This window comes from Podarcis vaucheri (genome assembly GCF_965113315.1).
Source record: "Podarcis vaucheri genome assembly, chromosome: 3".
NCBI lineage: Eukaryota > Metazoa > Chordata > Lepidosauria > Squamata > Lacertidae > Podarcis > Podarcis vaucheri.
Window position 1 is genome coordinate 23504549 of NC_138761.1, and position 20281 is coordinate 23524829.

At 45.8% G+C, this 20281-nt stretch overlaps 1 long non-coding RNA gene across 1 annotated transcript; it reads left to right on the forward strand.

Moving 5' to 3' along the window:
* The first annotated feature begins 2833 nt into the window (after positions 1–2833).
* LOC309529833 lies at positions 2834–7105 on the forward strand. The gene is made up of 2 exons (XR_014218503.1): positions 2834–2904; positions 6727–7105. It is a non-coding gene; the product is annotated as an uncharacterized lncRNA (long non-coding RNA).
* Positions 7106–20281: the final 13176 nt, after the last annotated feature.

Consider the following 20281-nt stretch of genomic DNA (forward strand, 5'->3'; position numbering starts at 1 on the left):
TCAGCCTCACCTCACAGAGTGTTTGTTGTAGGGGAGGAAGGGACAGTTAGCTGGTTTGAGACTCCTTCGGGTAGTGATAAAGCGGGATATCAAGTCCAAACTACTACTACTACTACTACTACTACTACTACTATTCTTCTTCTTCTTCTTCTTCTTCTTCTTCTTCTTCTTCTTCTTCTTCTTCTTCTTCCCCATCAATTAATTCTCACAACATCCTGTGAGGTAGGCTAGGCTGAGAGGCAGGGAGGGGCCCAAGATCACTACTTCAGTGTGGTGAACCAGTCATACTCCCCTAAGTCTTCCTTTGATGACTAATTTCAGTTTTCCTCCCTTTCTCATAACACTTCTCATAACCTTGTGGTCCCCCAGTGAAGCTGAATATTGGAAGAAGACCAAGGGCAGATGAGAGAAAGGACTTCTTCCAAGCAGCACATAGCAAACTGTGGAACTCAAGTCAGGTGAAAACACCCCTTGCATCACCTTCATTGTGTAATTCAGAGTGCGCACACAGGCGCAGTGCACCTCTGGTGTGGAGAAGGTGACCAGATAACAGTTTTTCTTCCTCTCTCATAATACTAGAACTCATGGACATCCAGTAGAGCTAAATGTTTGAAGATTCAGGACAGGTCAAAGATAGTACTTTTTCACACGGTGCGTAGATAGACCTTGGAACTCTCTGCCACAAGTGGCCGTGATGGCCACCAACTTAAAGGTAAAGGTAAAGGGACCCCTGGCCATTAGGTCCAGTCGTGGCCGACTCTGGGGTTGCGGCGCTCATCTCGCTTTATTGGCTGAGGGAGCCGGCGTACAGCTTCCGGGTCATGTGGCCAGCATGACTGAGTTGCTTCTGGCGAACCAGAGCAGCGCACGGAAATGCCATTTACCTTCCTGCTGGAGCGGTACCTATTTAACTACTTGTACTTTGACATGCTTTCGAACTGCTAGGTTGGCAGGAGCTGGGACCGAGCAACGGGAGCTCACCCTGTCGTGGGGATTCAAACCGCTAACCTTCTGATCGACAAGTCCTAGGCTCTGTGGTTTAACCCACAGCGCCACCCGCATCCAACTTGAGAGGCTTTAAAAGAGATTGAGACAGATTCATGGAGGAGAGGGATGTCAGCAGCTACTAGCCATGATGACTATGGGGAGACTGCTTGGGACCAGCTTGCGGGTTTCCCACAGGCATCTTGGTGGCCACTGAGAGAACAGGATGCTGGTCCGGCCTGATCCAGCAAGCTCTTATGTCCTTAGTTTTGTTCCTAACCCTACTGAATTGTACAGGGGCAGCCGTGAGAATCCAACACAATAATCACACCAGTCCTTCTTAGCCATCTGTGGTTTGCAGACTGGGAATGGTCAAACTAACTACGCAAACTCATCAGGTTGTTTTTTTTAAAGACCCTTTTGCTTGCTTCAAGGAGCATTCGATTGGGGTTGTTTCAAATTAGACCAAGAACTCTCTGTGAACCCAGTACTATTCCTCCAGTTAGGATAACTTGGTGTGTTTTTACCTCCCTAATTTTATTGGAATCGGCATAAAGAGGACACTCAAGTTGCTTCGTGCAAGAGACATTCTGCCTATTAAAACCAGGTTATCATAAATCAGCATGTGCTACTGAAGCTAAGTCGCCAAACACGTTGAAACTCAAAGAATCCATTCAGAGCTGTGTCCTTGCAGAGCTGTGGCAATATATGCTTCCCAGGACCTTGTTTACTGGTGAATTCCATTTCCCCAGATGTGTGCGAGTTTCGAGGATATGAAATTCTGAACAGGGGGGATGGAGAATAATAACTTGTTTGTCCAATCTGCGGAGGGCTGCTCAGTGAGATCAGGCTGAGACGTTTGAAGGGGTCCATTGCTGTCTGCTCATCTCTAAGCAAATAGCTTAGGACATTAATGGAAAAATTTCACCGTAAATTCTGCCCTCCAGCATCTCCTTTGGCTCTCGGGAACTCAAAGGGAAATGAAAATTAGCACATCCTGGTAAACATCTCCTCAGCGGTCATTTAGTTCTGGACAGGTATCACATCACAGTGTGCACAACCCACCAGCAGCACAAATAATAGCAAGGGACAAGTCTAGCCTTCTGTTTATGCTAGAGATTGGCTAGATTTTGTCAGGATTCTGGAAGAACCCAGAAAGCATGGTTTATTTGGTGGCTCCACGGACTGCTCCAGCAATATAGCTGAGTTGGTTAGAGCATGGTGCTGATGACACTGAGGTTGCAGATTTGATCCATGTATGGGGGCAGCTGCATGTTCCTGCTTTGCAGGGGGTTGGACTAGATGATCCTCAGGGTCCCTTCCAACTTTACAATTATATTATTGGTCCCATATTGTGAACTTTATATGCATCTTGCTGCAGTGCTGCCTGCTGTCCCAATAATTTCACTGCTTTGTGTGCGTTCCCTATCGAAGTGAATGGGAAGGAATGTTGTGGCACATTGAAGCACACTATGGGGGATCTGGATTGGGCAAATGAACACGCCTGAAATCATGACGGTGATTATCTTGAGAAAAGAGATCCTGTACGTCATTAACAGCTACTCTTGGAGGATATATGGAGGCCTAGAAGTTGGTTATCCACCCTCCCTTAGGGAGCTCAACTCCTGCTGAGATTGTCCAAGTGTCTATCTTCATCAACACAATTAAAAAATTCTCCTGCACTAACAAGGGCCTGTCCCCAAGAGGAAGCTATTTAGCAGCCTGGTAATTTTAGCGACGACCTTGTGTTGATTACAAGTTGCTATATTAGTAAATCCTTTCTGAAAGGCAGCTGTTGTTTTGGCATTAACTCCTTGACTCCTAATCAGCTGTTTGTTTACTAAATCCCAAGGCAATTAAAAAAAGGATCCCTATGTCAAGACTACGCTGGTCTGGTCGGTGAATGCTTCCACAACAGAGGTATATTCATGAGAAATCTTATAAGGGAGAAGGCGGTTAGACCCGATCCAGAAAGTTGTAAGTGGCAAGGGAATGGCAATCAATGTGCAATTCCTTTGCTTATAAGCAGTAATTCTGTAGATAGGTCTGTGTTGGGACCCATATGGGAATTCTGTAGGATTCCCATGTGCCCCCTTCATTAGTGACGCAAGAAGATTTAAAATATGTGCAGAAAAACAATATAATGGACCCTATAAATAGTAGTATACCCAGTCCTGTTTTTTAAGAAAAAGGGGTGCCAAAGCTCACCATGAACAGCTCCCTTGTGCTCTTAAAATGGCAACGGCGCACACCCGAGAGGTGCCTTAACTGAATTTTGGCAGGTTCTGGCTAAAAAATAAAAAGCCCTGAGTATATCTTCAACATCTCTTCAAAGCATTTTTGATGGCTTTTTAATGGTTGCCCCTCTTGATTTCCTGTTGTAAAATATATAAAGTGTGGTTAAAATTCACACAATGAAGTAAAGTTGCCAACCAATCCGAAACATACACTTCCTGGTGATGGCAACTTCCTCTCGCTCCCAGCTTTGAGGAAGGTTGCCTCAAATAAAGCAAGGGGCAAGGTCATTTTCCCCTCTACCTATTTCCCAGAACCCCCACCCCCAAACTGCACACATTAGGTGAATAGACAGCTATGTACTGGTCTATGTCCTCAGATATGTCAGAAACCACCGGTTTCACCACTGGGTCTACAAATAAAGAGAGAAGACTACAAAGGATAGGCTTTGCCCTTGGGCCTTCCAAATTACGTTGCTGCCAGGTGTTGCCCAAACCGTGAGACCTTCTTCTCCACAGCTATCATGGTTATATAGCTTTGGACCTGCTCCATACTTCATCCCTCGGATACAAGTGGTTCTGCCCAGAGGCACTGGCCACTTCCAAGAAGATTTGGGACCCAGAATGGCAAAACAGCAACCCTGATCTTAGAGTGCTAAACAGCAGAGCAGGTGCATAAATCTGCCTCCTTTTCTGGTCCACCTGAGGCCAAGATCTCAGTGTGCCTAACTAACAGTAGGCCCTGTGGAAACTGGACACTGAACCAGAGCTCAAATGTCCCAATGTAGCAAAGGCATAAGGCCACAATGGCTCCTCTCTCCTGACCCCTTCCTTAATCACTGTGGATTCCATGACACTAGCTGAAATTCCCTCTTGTACAAAATTATTTAAGGTGCTCTTCTTTTCCGGTAGGCCACTCTAGCAGGAGCAACATCCTCCTCGTCTTCTGCTCAACTGAAATATTTGCAACACAATCCAATGCACTTGGAAGTAGGTTGTGTATAGGACTGAAATGTTAAGATCTATCTAGTGTCTTGGTTGCAAGTGACAACACTTTGGAAGGCTTTGGCAGTATTGGGGGGGAGTGCTATGTTGTTCTTTCTTACTTTCCTATATTGGACAAAAGCTGTGCCCAGATTGCTTGGGAACTCCAGTTTGGCCGCTCCATTGCTGTCACTCAGAGGCATCTTTAGCCTCATAATCATCTGAGGCATACCACCATTTTTGCTATTTGACGGCCACCCAAAAAGCAAAGCAACAGGGTGGGATTCAAATAGCAGAGTCTTCTAGGTGCAACGCTCAACATATTATCTTCTGGACCACCCTGGCAATGATATTTATGATGCAAGTGTATGATTACATTAAATATATAACTCAGAATGTATACATCTCTTGTGAGAAATACAACTTTCCATAGCCTGATTTATGTCTATTTACAGTGGTTGCATCTGCACTTTTGCACTTCTCTCCAGCGTTGCTGATTGTGGGTTGTTGTTTTTTTCAAACCCTGAGGATTGTCGCTAAGTCATTACTCAGCGTAGACCCACTGAAATGTAATGAGCAGGAGTAACTTAAGGCCATTGATTTCATTGGGTCGATTCTGAGTGTGACTTCCCTAATGACAACCCTAAAAGACATATAGATGAAGTTGGAGGCTAACCCAGGGTTAGATTATATTTTTGCAAGCCACCCCAATCTGTTGCAAGATTCCAGAGGTTACAGGCACTTACTCAGAGTTTGGTTTCCTCAGAACGATGGACAACGGAGACTGTGGTGTCTTTGTGAAATATGGTTTGTTTACACACATATATAACCTGAGCCTATGATGGCGGGGCTCAGACCTTGTTTCTCCAATAGCCCCACAGCCTTGGATTCAAACAGAAATCAAGCATGTCTCTCCTTCACAGGCTTCTGCCTGCCTCCTGCTGCTCCTAGGTCACACACACAACACAGCGCTGGCTTTTGTCCTTCTAACTGATAGCCAGTTGAGGGAAGAGGGCCCACCCATTTCCCTTCTGGCACGGAGCCACTTCCTTTGTTACCTTAAGGACCCATGTTGTTGTTGTTTAGTTGTTTAGTCGTCTCCGACTCTTCGTGACCGCATGAACCAGAGCATGCCAGGCACTCCTGTCTTCCACTGCCTCCCGCAGTTTGGTCAAACTCATGCTGGTAGCTTCGAGAACACTGTCCAACCATCTCGTCCTCTGTCGTCCCCTTCTCCTTGTGCCCTCCATCTTTCCCAGCATCAGGGTCTTTTCCAGGGAGTCTTCTCTTCTCATGAGGTGGCCAAAGTATTGGAGCCTCAGCTTCACGATCTGTCCTTCCAGTGAGCACTCAGGGCTGATTTCCTTCAGAATGGATAGGTTTGATCTTCTTGCAGTCTATGGGACTCTTAGGAGTCTCCTCCAGCACCATAATTCAAAAGCATCAATTCTTTGGCAATCAGCCTTCTTTATGGTTCAGCTCTTACTTCCATACATCACTACTGGGAAAACCATGGCTTTAACTATACGGACCTTTGTTGGCAAGGTGATGTCTCTGCTTTTTAAGATGCTGTCTAGGTTTGTCATTGCTTTCCTCCCAAGAAGCAGGCATCTTTTAATTTCGTAACTGCTGTCACCATCTGCAGTGATCATGGAGCCCAAGAAAGTAACATCTTTCACTTCCTCTATTTCTTCCCCTTCTATTCTTCCCCTTCTATTCTAAGGACCCATACTTAGGCCATTACTTAGGCCTGGCTAGTCCAACAATTGAACCCTTGCTGGATCCAGTAATTAAGAGGGACCTAGGCCCACGCAAACTCACAACACTATCCAGTCTTTATTGAGCACTCATCCTGATTTGTTTGCAGGGTTATATGGCAAAGAATGAGGATTCGTCCTGTATTCATCCCTGATTTGCTTGTGGGGTGTTATGCGCCTTCCAGTTAGTCATTCAAGGCAATCCCCATCGCTTTCCAAACTGGAAAAAACTCCAATTCTTCTTTTTTAAAGTGGATTTCCTGCACTAGGGGGATGGAGCCCTTTAATTCAGTTTACCTGTGCAAACCCAACCTTCTTGCTTGAATCCCACAAAATAGTGATAAACAGGAGGCGTCCTCTGAGTCAGTCTTGAAGGATTACCTCACTTTACTCAGATAATGCACCACAAAAGGCCTCAGAATAGGAGTCCCCTTACATAGTATGGACATCTTCAGTATAGTGTAACGGAAAGCCTAACTCCAGAAGTGCCAGGTCCAGAATACTACTTTCTCAGGTTTAAAGGGTGTTTCCAGAGAGTGTTCCCAGCTTCTATACTAGCCCTACAGCACCCTGGCTAGTTCCAGAGCCTGCCCACATGACACACATGTCAGATGACTAATATATGCATGTGTCATATGATGCCTATGCAAGTCATCGGTCAGCTCACAGGGTTGCATCACGACTGTGCAAAAGGCCTTGGACTATTCCAGGGGATCAGTTTACAATGCAAGGAATGTTTGGTTGTTGTTAGTCATTTCTTCTTGCAGGAGAATTCAGACTTTTCCTTCAGGTAGCGCTTCAAACTGGACTTGGACCAGAGAGAAGTGGGTCCAGATTTCCAGCAAACATGGCAGGAGAAGACTTCCAGGAATGCTGGAGAGCTGCTGTCAGTCTGTGTAGAAGACAGTAAAGTTGAATTTATAAAATCCACCCTTTCCAAAATCATATGAGAACCGAAACACAGCTTATTCTTCCATCAAAATTGCACACGTCTTAATTTTGCAATGCAGTTCTCCAAACAAGAAATGTTTAGAAAGACGTATATATTAGGGGGAAATGTGCATTTAAAAATCAGTGAAAAGAACAGACAAAATGTATTATATTATGAGAAATTGCTAGCAAAAATGTATACATTATTCAAACCTTTTTAATGTTAGATGTTTCACTGTGTTTTTTTATATTCTGTTTTTTATATTCTGTGGGAAGCCACCCAGAGGGCAGGGTATTATTATTATTATTATTATTATTATTATTATTATTATTATTAAAAATGTGTTTCTGAGGAGAAATTCACACTAACATGCTGAATAATTTACATGGAGATAGTGTGGGGAGACACTGTTTTTAAGCTTCTACGTGCCACATCTGATCCCCCATGTAGGTAAAAGGTAAAGGACCCCTGGACAGTTCAGTCCAAGGTGACTATGGGGTTGTGGCGCTCATCTCGCTTTCAGGCTGAGGGAGCTGCCGTTTGTCCACAGACAGCTTTCCAGGTCATGTGGCCAGCATGACTAAACCGCTGCTGGTGCAATGGGACACCGTGACGGGTGCCAGAGCGCATGGAAATGTTGTTTACCTTCCCGCCACAGCAGTACCTAGTTATCTACTTGCACTGGCATGCTTTCGAACTGCTAGGTTGGCAGGAGCTAGGACAGAGCAACGGGAGCTCACGCTGTTGCGCGGACTCGAACTGCCAACCTTCTGATTGGGAAGCCCAAGAAGCTCAGTGGTTTAGACCACAGCACCACCCAATATAAATGTGTCTCATAGCCACAGACAGAACTTTTATATCACCTACATCATTTCAAGCCCAATATTTTTCAATTAACTGAATCTACACATTTAGCTTCAAGTCATTATTTGGCTATGCGGGCCAAATGTCTGTATGAACCCGATAGAGCTCCTAAGTCTACACACAGGATAACTCAGTAGGTTAAGAGTGTGGTGCTGATAATGCCAAGGTTGCAGGTTCGATCCTGTATGGTGGCAGCTGCATATTCCTGCATTGCAGGGGGTTGGTCTAGATGTCCCTCAGGGGCCCTTCCAACTCTACAGTTCTTTGATTCGAACCCTGTTTTGTTTGGTATTCTTTTTTGACTTCATAGCAATGGACATCTAACAATCTTCAAGTATGACATGATATGATGGCAAATGTGTCTCTACATCGTTGAGCACCTCTTCACTACAGTGTAGTGTAGTGGTTATGAGCGGTGGACTCATCTGGTGAACCGGGTTCGCTTCCCTGCTCCTCCACCTGCAGCTGCTGGGTGACCTTGGGCCAGTCACACTTCTCTGAAATCTCTCAGCCCCACTCACCTCACAGAGTGTTTGTTGTGGGGGAGGAAGGGAAAGGAGATTGTTAGCTGGTTTGAGACTCCTTAGAGTAGTGATAAAGCAGGATATCAAATCCAAACTACTACTACTACTACTACTACTACTACTACTACTACCAGTGGCGTAGCGTGGGTTGTCAGCACCCGGGGCAAGGCAAGTAATATGCGCCCCCTAACCTGTGGATTTGCGCCCCCTAACTTGTGGATTTGCGCCCGCTAACCCTAACCCCCAGATGTTGCGCCCGGTGCAGCCGGCCCCCCTGCACCCCCCACGCTACGCCACTGACTACTACTCTTCTTCTTCTTCTTCTTCTTCTTCTTCTTCTTCTTCTTCTTCTTCTTCTTCTTTGCAGGGTGACTTCCAGCGCACTGATTTAACAGTAGAGATGCAGACCTCTTATGAACAGTAGCATTTTTAAAGGGTGGGATTTAACCTTTCAAATACGTGTCTCCAATGTAACACAATGCAAATGAAGAAGAGTAATGATTTGATTTTGAAAGAAACCATATTGCAGGTAAAATATTTATTTCAAAGTGAGTCACTTCCTCCTCCTCCTCCAGCTCTACCGCCTTTCTAATGAATGAGTATGTACTTAGCATGAATGAATATGTATTTTGCTGTGCGAAACAGACTCAGAAACACAGTTCCTTCCCAAAGGTCTTGAAGAAAATTAACAAATAGGAGGAAGGCAGTCAGAGGTCAGGGGCTGAGGAGTCCTATCCATGTCATAAAAGACCTCTTCAGCATCCAACATCTGAAACATACAAAGCCTCAAGACATAAGCTTTTTATTTTTTAATGGAAAAGCGAAATAGCAAAACACAACTACCCTCCTTCATTCATTGCGCTCAGTGCTAGACACTGCAACCTTTGATAAGCACCCGGGGGGTAATTATCTGCCATACAAAGGCTGTTGTTGTATATCTTTGGATTTTCCCTCCAAACACAATCTGAGAAGCAACGGGGGAAAGAGGGCTGCTGCAGAATTAGCCAGAGGTCTCCCTCTCGCACAGACGGAACACTGTTGTGTTTTACGTGGCGCTGAGAAGCGTGGAAGTCATTTGACCTACCAAACAGCAAGAACTTTTGATTCATGGCCTAATTGTCCCTGGAGTTTTTGTCATGCTATTTAGAGTCGATCGTTCCTCAGACTCTTCAAGAAATGGGGCTCGTGTTTTTCCCCTGTGTCTCTTTCTGTGTCAGAAGCTCCACAGTCCACACAGCAATCGGGAAGCTGTTCACTTTCCTTCCTTTGTTGTTGTTTAGTCGTGTCCGACTCTTCATGACCCCATGGACCAGAGCATGCCAGGCACTCTTGTCTTCCACTGCCTCCCACAGTTTGGTCAAACTCATGCTGGTAGCTTCAAGAACACTGTCCAGCCATCTTGTCCTCTGTCGTCCCCTTCTCCTTGTGCCCTCCATCTTTCCCAACATCAGGGTCTTTTCCAGGGAGTCTTCTCTTCTCATGAGGTGGCCAAAGTATTGGAGCCTCAGCTTGACGATCTGTCCTTCCAGTGAGCACTCAGGGCTGATTTCCTTCAGAATGGATCGGTTTGGTCTTCTTGCAGTCCATGGGACTCTCAAGAGTCTCCTCCAGCACCATAATTCAAAAGCACCAATTCTTTGGCAATCAGCCATACCTTGCCTGTCCTGTATGTAAGCAAAGCTTACATTCGTGGCTATAGGAACTGTGGCAGAGATCTATACCTTCTCCCCAAGCTCCATCTCCCCATCAGCATTACAAATAGGATGGTCGTGTACCCAAAAAGGGTATGAAGAGGAGAGGACACAGATTTGCATGACATTTACACATGCTACTTTATGTATGGAAGTCACAACGCAGGAAGGATTGCTATAATATACAGTGGTACTTTGGTTCTTGAACTTAATCCATTCTGGGAGTCCATTTGACTTCCAAAACTATTCAAAAACCAAGGTGCGGCTTCCAACTGGCTGAAGGAGCTTCCGGCACTCAATCGGAAGCCGCGGTGAATGTTTGACTTCCGAAAAACATTCACAAACCGGAGTGCTCACTTCCGGGTTTGCAGCGTTCGGGAGCTGATTTGTTTGGGAGCCAAGCCATTCAACTTCCAAGGTACCACTGCAATATAAACAGTGAAAGCTGGAGGGCTTGGCTCCTCTGGGCCTAAGATTCCCTACATAAAATATAGAGATGGAAGAAACCCTAAGAATGATCCAGTCTAACCTCCTGCAATGCAGGAATCTCAGCTAAAGCGTCCATGACAGATGGCCATCCATAATTACTCTTGAAAGGCATGCTGTTAATTAAAGAGCCACTTTTCATGTACTGCTGCTGCTCTTGACTCTCCCTGCCAGCTTGAAGCACTGTGGTGAGTCGGCAAGAGCACCCAGTTGAGCCCGGTGTGTAAAAATAGCTCTGCCACATACTGGCTTAATGGACCATCTTGTAAACTGAAGCATTCCGACTTTATACAGACTTGCCACTTCCAGCCCACAGGCGATCAAGCCTCCTTCCCCTGGAAAAGGGTGGGTTTTGTTTAAAAATGCACTTGCCCTCTGCTGAAGCTATAGTCATATTTTCCACTAACGGTGATTAACTGCAGAGCTGTATGTGATGGCATCTGCTTTAAATAAAGCCGAGAGACAAGCTGATGTAATATTCTCTAAGGCTGATTTGTGTGTGTCTTCTGCTTTTTATTACACACACACACACACACAGAGAGAGAGAGAGAGAGAGAGAGAGAGAGAGAGAGAGAGAGCGCACTATTAGTTCAAGCTGCCTTTTAAATTTCCTGGCTGAAATTCTTCCCTAAGCACCGGAAGAAGGCCTGTCCTTTGTTTAGTACACCTTAGGCAGTCATCCTGCGCTTGCTTACCTGGGAGTAAGCCCCACTGAATGCAGTGGGACTGACTTCTGAGTAGCATGCGGGATGATTGTGCCGCAAACAGATGCTTTGAACTAGGTGAGGGAGTCAGGGAAATAGAGAGTCATGCATTCATTTATGTCAGGGCCTGCCGTACTATGAAGCCATGTGAAGGATGGGCTTGAGGGCAGCAGATTCCAAGAGGAGACACCACACCTTTTTCCTGTCTCCGATCCATTTCTCCATGTGTGTGCCATTAAAAACAAAAAGGAACTCCAGTCCGCAGCAAGGGAAGGGGTATCGTTTTGACTTTTCATTTCAGGTGCAAAATATGTTTTCAAGCCAGCATAGTTTAAAGTCTACTGTGGGTTGAAATCCTTTCGCCTGACACTTTCTCCTCCCCTAGGAGGCCTTCAGTTAATTGAGATGCTAGCAGAGATCATTAAACGAAGGTTGGCACATGCATTGCTTTATACGAGGTCTGAGTGATGTCTTCTCTCTCAGAAACGTAGCTAGCAGTGTTTATGAAATGTGTTTAGGACAACCAGTGTTTCAGTCAACCACAGAGAGTCTGGTTCTGTAACCTCAACATCAGGAATCCTGCCCACTGCCTCCCCCTCTCTTACAATGCTGCTTTGAAGGGTTAGAGATGGAGAAGTGTTGTAGCTCAGTGGTAGAGCATCTGGCTTGCATGCAGAAGGTCTCAGGTTGGATTCCCCGCACCTCCAGATAGGACTCCTTGTCTGAAGCCCAGTCCACATTGACAGTGCTGGTCTACATGGACCACAAGTCTTACTCAACAGAAGACAGGTTCCTATATTCCTGTGAGGTCCTTAGGAAACAGGTCCAGTGGAAGTGGGGAACTGCCAATATCATAGTCCTTTTATGCAAACCACACCGGGATTACTGTGTACTATTCAGACCGCCACAACTCCAGAGGGTGGTGCAGAGCTGGAGAAGTTGCAGAAAAGAGCAACCACGATGATCAGGGGTTAGTGCAACTGCGGTGTGAGGAAAGGTATCATGGAGGGCAGTAGGCTTCCCTCCCCCAAGGATAATAAATGTATCTACTTATTTTTATGTACACATGCAGCTAGTTGACAAGAGGTTTAGAGTAAGGACATTCCTACTGAGAGTGACCACTCCTATCTCTGAGACCATTCCAGGCTGCCAGACTCAGACTGGCAATATGCATTCTTTCATTTACTTCAAAACAGGAGACAGATTTCCTAGGGGCCCATCTGCTTATTCTGCTGGACTGTGCCCCAAGATCCTGCCCCAAAACACCAGTGTGCTTCTTCTAGAGTCGTCACGTTTCACCTTGCTAAGCCAAACCTGCTAGACGGCTGTTATCTAACGTCACTTAAGTACAGTTAAAGCCTTGCAGATACAAAACAAAACAAAAATTGCACATCACCTGGCCGGTCCTAAATAAGTTAATTCCAAAGTAAGTTTTGGGTAGTGTTTGATTATGGTTTTAAAAGCAGCAGCAGCAGCAGCAGCAACAACAACAACAACACAGAGAAACACCCAAAGAGCTCCCAAACCTCAGAAGGGAGCTATGGATTATTCCCAAACTCATCTATCCTCGGGAAACTAAACGATTCATTTGAAGAATGAAGCTCTAAATCTACCATACAGGCGCAGATAGCAGAGTCATGAGCTGGTATTCACAACACATAAGCTCTGGGCTTTCTGGTGGCTTTGCACGGCCTCTCACTTAAATGAGCCAGAGTAAACCAACAATGAATATATTAAATACATAAATAGAAGCCCAAGCAATACCAAGCTCTGGGCTAAAGCAGTTTAAAATAACAATAGCAATCTGCTTCGTTGTACGGCGTGGTCTGCTTGTGATGTCAGATACCTGTGGAAAGGGCCAAAGGAAACATTAAATGCATTTCCTTAAAAGAACAATATACATCCCATATGCTTCAGAGGTTTAGAATGTTTGTTTCCTTAAACAGATAATTTGATTTGATAGGGGTGGGGAAGATGTTATTCTCCAGGTGCTGGTGGACTACAGCTTCCATAACCGTTGACCGCTGGTCATGCTGGATGGGGCTCATGGGAGTTGGAGTCCCGACAGCATCTGGTAGGCCACAGGTTCTCCAGCCCATGTCTGCAAAGGCTGAGATGACACAGGGAGGTGGTTCACACATGCGCAGGCATGTCTGCCTCTTGACAACTGCACACCAAGTGGCAGCTTCATGGGATCACGCTCAACCCAAAAGGTGACTAGTCAAATCTGTGGTCACAGGTGATGAGGGGCAATGGAAAAGAGACCACCTTGCAGCCATTTGGTTTCCCATTATTGAATATACAAATACACAGGAGCGTGACAGGGTGGTCCCAACAGGATCGGTGTGGAGATCCTGGGTTCTGTGGGGAAATCATTATTTTCCCCGGTATTTGCCAGTCAGAAATTTTGTAAAAATGTGACAGAAGGGGAAGACAACACCCTATGTTTCAAATAACGCTTTTGACAGCTTATTAGCTTTATATGAATGGTATTGTCATATATTGTTTCACCTTGAATTGCAAGGTGGGACATGAATCTTCTTTATCTTTGGGAGGCGGGGGGTGGGGTATAGTTTATTTGCAGTGTTATCTTATGATTGTGTAATGGTTTTCTCTTTTGTAATATGTAAACACACACAGAAACGCTAATCAGATCAGTGAGTCTCCAAAGGTTGCTAGGAGATCCCCTCTTCGTCCCACAGAGCTACTGTTTCCCAGCAAAGAAGGCTTGATTGTTAAACCACTCTGAAAATTGTAGCTCTGTGAGGGGAAACTGGGGCTTCTGACATCTCTCAGCACCCTTAACAAACTGCAGCTCCCAGAATTCTTTGGGGGAAGCCATGACTTTTTCAAGCGGTATCAGAGTGTTTGGTGTGGCTTTTGTTTCAAAAACAGAACGGTCAAAAGGCGGCAAGGCTCTTCTCCTCTGCATACTTCTCTGGCACTACTCTGCTCTTTCAAGGACCATTGAATAATCTTTTTTCTTTTTTAAGTGACCTTGCTTCGCAAACACATCATTGCAGAGGGAGAAAGGCATGTGGAGAGGGTATTCTCCCAGCATGGAAATGTAGTGATATTCATTTGATGTCTTGGCCCCATTAGAGTCTCAGAAGTCATACTGTGGAAAAGCTGGAAACCTAAATATGTTGCAGATGATGGGACTAGGCAACCGTGATAGAGATAGCACCTGGTTTTTGTTGTTTTTCTGGAAAGCCTCGACTTCAAGGGAAGGGGCCATAGCTCAATGGAAGAGCACATCATTTGCATGCAGAAGGTCCCAGGCTCTATTTCTGACATCTCAACCACTTAGAGTAGTAGACAATACTGGATTAGATTGGACAATAATCTGATGCTATACAGTACAGCCTCTCATGTATCAGATTCCTGTGAGGAGTGGGGCTAGTGGTAGGTTGGCTTTGAAGCGGTACCCACCCAGAGCCACGGACCCGACAAAAGAAAAGAGCGTCTGTTGAAAGCCTGTTTTGGCAAAGTCTCTCTCTCTCTCCCTCTGCTCAGCTTATATGATCAGTTTCCGCCTATTTCTCGTGTCGCTCACCTGCCTACAGGGAAGATAAGCTTATTTATTTGGCATACAGAAGGTTGACAGAGCGCTCTCTCTGGGAGACAACGGCATCATCCCTGCTGTCAAAAAAGTGGCAGCGCTTAGGCCCAACGCTTCTCGCAACCCCATTGTTCCCATATCAGATCCTGTGACCATTGGGCCTTTTTAAAGCCTAACATAGGCATGGCCAAAGGCTGTTGCATATGATGGACCAGCAATTGCTATTGAAATCACCGCTTCCATGTGTGGGTGGAACTCTAAATCAATGGTTTCTGTAGCACAGATGGTGTTGCACAGCAGCCCAGGACAAATGAAATTAATTTGCAGCATGGCAAGCCATTTGAAGGTGCCTGGGTATCAAATTTCATGCAGACTAATTCTTCACAAGCCTTGTAAGCCATAAGCTCTGCGGGCTCTTTAAAATTCCTCCCTAGCTTCATAAATTCCCGTGCAAGGAAGAATGCTGCTTTTTCTGGGTAATTATTCCATTATTTTCCCTGGAGTCCAAGGGCACTTCCAGACAAACTGTTTATTGAGCATTCATCCAGGGTTTACTTTTGCAAGGAGGCTAGATGGTGTCAGCTATTTAATGAGTTCTGATTGGTTTGCAGGGAGGTTAGATGATGTTGCGTCATCAAAGCAAGTGTTTACCTATCACTTTCCTTGTTGCAAAAATCTGATCTTTTGGGGAAGCGGGTTTGTTGTGCAAGTCAAGTGCAGCCTGAATTTGCCACAGTGCAACTGAATCCCACCAGAAAATAGTGGGAGTCTAGAAGTTACCTCAGTTACTGACTAGTATTGGTCATTGAAGGGGCTTCCACACTGTTTATTTTCCAGGTTGTTGTTTGCTCTTGCAATTTTGTGGATTGCTCTCGGTTATTAAGAAATGGGTTTTCTGCACAATCCGCTTTATTCTTGGTCTAGTGCACATCCACCACTGGTTTCAGAAGCGGTGTACAAGCCACATCAGACACAATCCATATCCACCCTGTCGTTTCTTATGAGGTAATCCAGCCGTGAATTTTCCAGTGCTTGACCACAGTTGTCCATGCAATGTTGACAACTGCAATGCAGCCTGTTTAGGGCTACAGTGAAGACACAACGACTTTAAGTGGGTTGTGCCTAAGTGCATGAGACAGGAAGGGGCCTCTGGATTCAGCGACACAGAAGCCGTGGCTTTCTGCAACGGAGACTCCTCCTCTTGTCAATAGTCAATAAAGTTTGTTGTACGCATATGGACATCCTGCATTCTGCACGCTATTAATTTAAGAATAACATGCAAATATGCTTGGGGTTAATCTGGAGGTTGCAGCTGGTGCAGAACATAGTGGCCAGGCTGTTTGTGGGGGCAAAAAACCTCTCACACATAACACCTTGGTTGCGGGATTTGGACTGGCTCCCAATTTGTTACTGGGCCAACCAAGTTCAAGGTGTTGGGACTAACATACTCTATACTAGGGTTGCCGTACATCCAAGAATTCCCGAACATTTCCTCTTTTAGGTATCCTATATGCCCATCTGGGGGGAATTTTACATTTTAAAGCAAATGTCCTGGATTTTACACACACACACGCACACAACTCTGGAGAGAGAGGACACCATGATTCCTTTGTCTGTACATAGTGTGTAAATAAATACATAGATTAGCTCTACGATGTCTCACATTTCTTGCTGTGTTATGCTAGAAGATTAGGGTGCATATATCATTTGATATAGGGACGTGGGTGGCGCTGTGGGTTAAACCACAGAGCCTAGGACTTGCTGATCAGAAGGTCGGCGGTTCGAATCCCCGTGATGGGGTGAGCTCCCGTTGTTCGGTCCCAGCTTCTGCCAATCTAGCAGTTCGAAAGCACAAAGTGCAAGTAGATAAATAGGTACCGCTCCAGCGGGAAGGTAAACGGTGTTTCCTTGCGCTGCTCTGGTTCGCCAGAAGTGGCTTAGTCATGCTGGCCACATGACCCGGAAGCTGTCTGTGGACAAACGCCGGCTCGCTCGGCCAATAAAGCGAGATGAGTGCCGCAACCCCAGAGTCGGTCATGACTGGACCTAATGGTCAGGGGTCCCTTTACCTTTACCTTATCATTTGATATATGTCACTGAAGCGCACCGGAGAAGAAGGGAAATGCCTTTTCCAGAGCTGCGCATACTGGAGGATGCTCGGAGTTCGGGGGCTGAGAAAGGGGCACCGCAGGGCATTTTCCAACAGGGCCTGCACTTGCCAGACAGGCCACCGAATGTGCTAATAGCTAGCACACATGAGAACATAAGAAGAGCCCGCTGGATATGACCAATGGCCTATCTAGTCCAGCCTCCTGTTCTCACACTGGCCAAACAGATGCCTGTGGGAAGCGGGCAAGCAGGACCCGAACACAAGACCGCTTCCCCCTCCTGTGCCTTCCAGCAGCTGGCACATAGAAGCATCACTGCCTCCAACTGTGTCTGGTAGCCACTGATAACTTTATCCATCGTGATTTTGTCCAATCCTCTTTTAAAGGCTAAAGTTGGTGACCATCGCCTCCTCCTCCTCCTGTGGCAGTGAGTTCCATAGTTTAACTGTGCATGAAGATCTTTTATTGGTCCTGAACCTTCCAATACACAGACTGTGAGCTTGCTGCCCTGCAGGCGCAACAGCACCGAGGGGAAAGGAATCCTTGCCAATTGCCCTGCTCCGCTTTACTGCCAGAGGAGAGGGAGAGAGCCACACGCACGTGCCTGCCAACCCAAACAAAGCGGGCAGGTCTAATTTTAGAGCTGCCAACCTTGACAGTGTTCCCGAACCATTGTGCTTGGATAAGGCAGTCGTTTTCTGTGCAATATTGTGTGTCCTAGGACAAACTTGCACAAGAAAGCAAGGGGGGGGGACCCAGAAAAAACCCACCCAGTGTATACAAGTTAAGGTCATCCTTTTTAACCTTTGCTTAAAAGGACATTGTCCTTGTCAGACCCTCCTTCTAAAAAAGAAAAATCAACATGGTTTGGCTCTCCCAGAATCTAGGCTGTTGAGCTTTTTTTAAATTATTTTTAAGGAAAACCCGAAAGTTTTGCCTAAGATCCAGGACAAAGGGCATGTGCATAATCATACATTTAAAGCACATAAATTTCCCCAGAGAGTCATGGTCGCGCTAGTTTACCTCTCACTGAGTTACAATTCCCAGCACTCTTGACAAACTATACTTCCCATGATTCTTTGGGGGAAAACTTATGTGCTTTAAATTTGTTTTAAATGCATGTTGTGTACAGCCTAAGCATTGATCTGCAGATGCCAGTCCAGAAGATATGGATGATGTCTGCCTGTATTGGGAAACTGCAAACATCACATTTCTGAAGCGCGCGCGCGCACACACACACACACACACACACACACACACACACACCAGTCCTAGCTCAGCTTTCCTGGTTCCATCTGCTGCTGAGTCTTCACTAGACATCTGACCACACTCTTTCAAGCCAATTTGTAAATGCTGAAATGAATTCACTGTGCACTTTCCTTCTAAGTACTCTCCTGGGCTCCCCACTCTGTTGACCTAGGAGGAACACTGCTGCACGCCTGCATCACGAATCACACCAGGATATATGCACCCACACAAACAATACCTTACATTACTCCTAGAAGTGTGGAACATGAATGCCATGGTGAAAGTGCAAGAGACAACACGTGGTTTCAGAATGGGGTGGCTTCCAAACAGACCAGTGGGATAACTGTTTCTTCTAGGGATTTTGAAACTGGAAATAATTGCAGAGAACTGGGAGGGACAAGACAGAAGGGCCTGTTGTTGCTCCTAAAGGATCATCTGAACCAGATGCACCCAGCCAATGCAAAATGCCGCAGATGGTCTGTTAATGGCGGGAAGACTATTCACCACACATTAACTCGGGCGCTTAAAACCAGGTCAGGTTCTGCGTTCTTGCATTAATTTTCAAGGCCCTTAGTAATTTGTGTCTGAGATACCTTCAACGCAAGTATTTCTGGGTCTCTGTTTATGGCCCCAGTCTGGATGTATGGATGCTGGTTGGCTGTGGTGGTGAGGAATGTAGGAAGGGTGAGAGCTCATGATGGGTGCAATCTCTTTTGGGATAGAGCCAGGGTGGGAGGAGAACTAGGTGGACCCCCTGAATGTTGGCGGATGGAGGCTCTGATCCAAATTAATATGTGTTGTTGTTTAGTCGTTTAGTCGTGTCTGACTCTTCGTGGCCCCATGGACCAGAGCACGCCAGGCACTCCTGTCTTCCACTGCCTCCCGCAGTTTAGTCAAACTCATGCTGGTAGCTTCAAGAACACTGTCCAACCATCTCGTCCTCTGTCGTCCCCTTCTCCTTGTGCCCTCCATCTTCCCCAACATCAGGCTCTTTTCCAGGGAGTCTTCTTTTCTCATGAGGTGGCCAAAGTATTGGAGCCTCAGCTTCAGGACCTGTCCTTCCAGTGAGCACTCAGAGCTGATTTCCTTAAGAATGGATAGGTTTAATCTTCTCGCAGTCCGTGGGACTCTCAAGAGTCTCCTCCAGCACCATAATTCAAAACCATCAATTCTTCGGCGAACAGCCTTCTTTATGATCCAGCTCTCACTTCCATACATCACTACTGGGAAAACCATAGCTTTAACTATATACAGGTGCATCTTCTGGAACACGGTGATGCGGACATCCTCAATCATGATGACATGTTTGGTGGTGGTGCTGCTGCAGCTAATACATGAGTTTCATGGTGGCATGGATCTGGTATAACACATAGGAAGTAACATAGGAAGCAGCATTACCAGAGTGAGGCCACTGTCCCATCTAGCTTTCAGGGAGGGGTTTGGGGCGAAGAGCTTACTTAGCGAGTGGGCAGTACTCTAGGGCTGCATACAAACCAGGCAATTAAAGCACACACACCAAAAGCAGGGGGACTTTAGTATGTTCAGGGTGCTGGAAACTGTAGCTCTGTGAGCAATAAACTACACTTCCCAGGATTCTTGGGAAAGGTGTGCTTTAAAGGTGGGTGGGTGCACAGCCCTAGGGTACTGCTGGCTAAGGAAGCCTTAGGCATTATTCTCTCTCCTGTTTAGTTTTCAACTGTTAGATTAGGTAGGTTAGTTCATTTCATAGAATCATAGAATTGTAGAGTTGGAATGGACCCTGAGGATCATTTACTCCAACCGGCTGCAATGCAGGAATATTCAACTGTCCCTTACGGGGATCGAACCTGCAACCTTGGCATTATCAGCACCATGCTCTAACCAGCGGAGCTATCTCATTCTATATCATGTTGCATGAATTGATTTTACCTTTTTTGTATTTTCTTACTGGCATTGTGCTAACTTCAGATTCTTTCGAATATGTGCTTTCCTAATTGTTCCTGTTGTTCATTTCAATTGCCGTGAGCTGCAAAATGTTGTGGGAAAGTGGCACACGAATAAACCAAGGAATGATTGAATGGAACGTAAGATATTTGACTCGTGCAATAGAAAAGTGTCATCAGGGAGGATGCTGTTTGGCTCTGGCTCACTGGGACAGCTGTGAATTCAGATCCTGGTGAATTTCAAAAAGAAGCAAGCAAACCTCTCCCGCTTTATGGTTATTG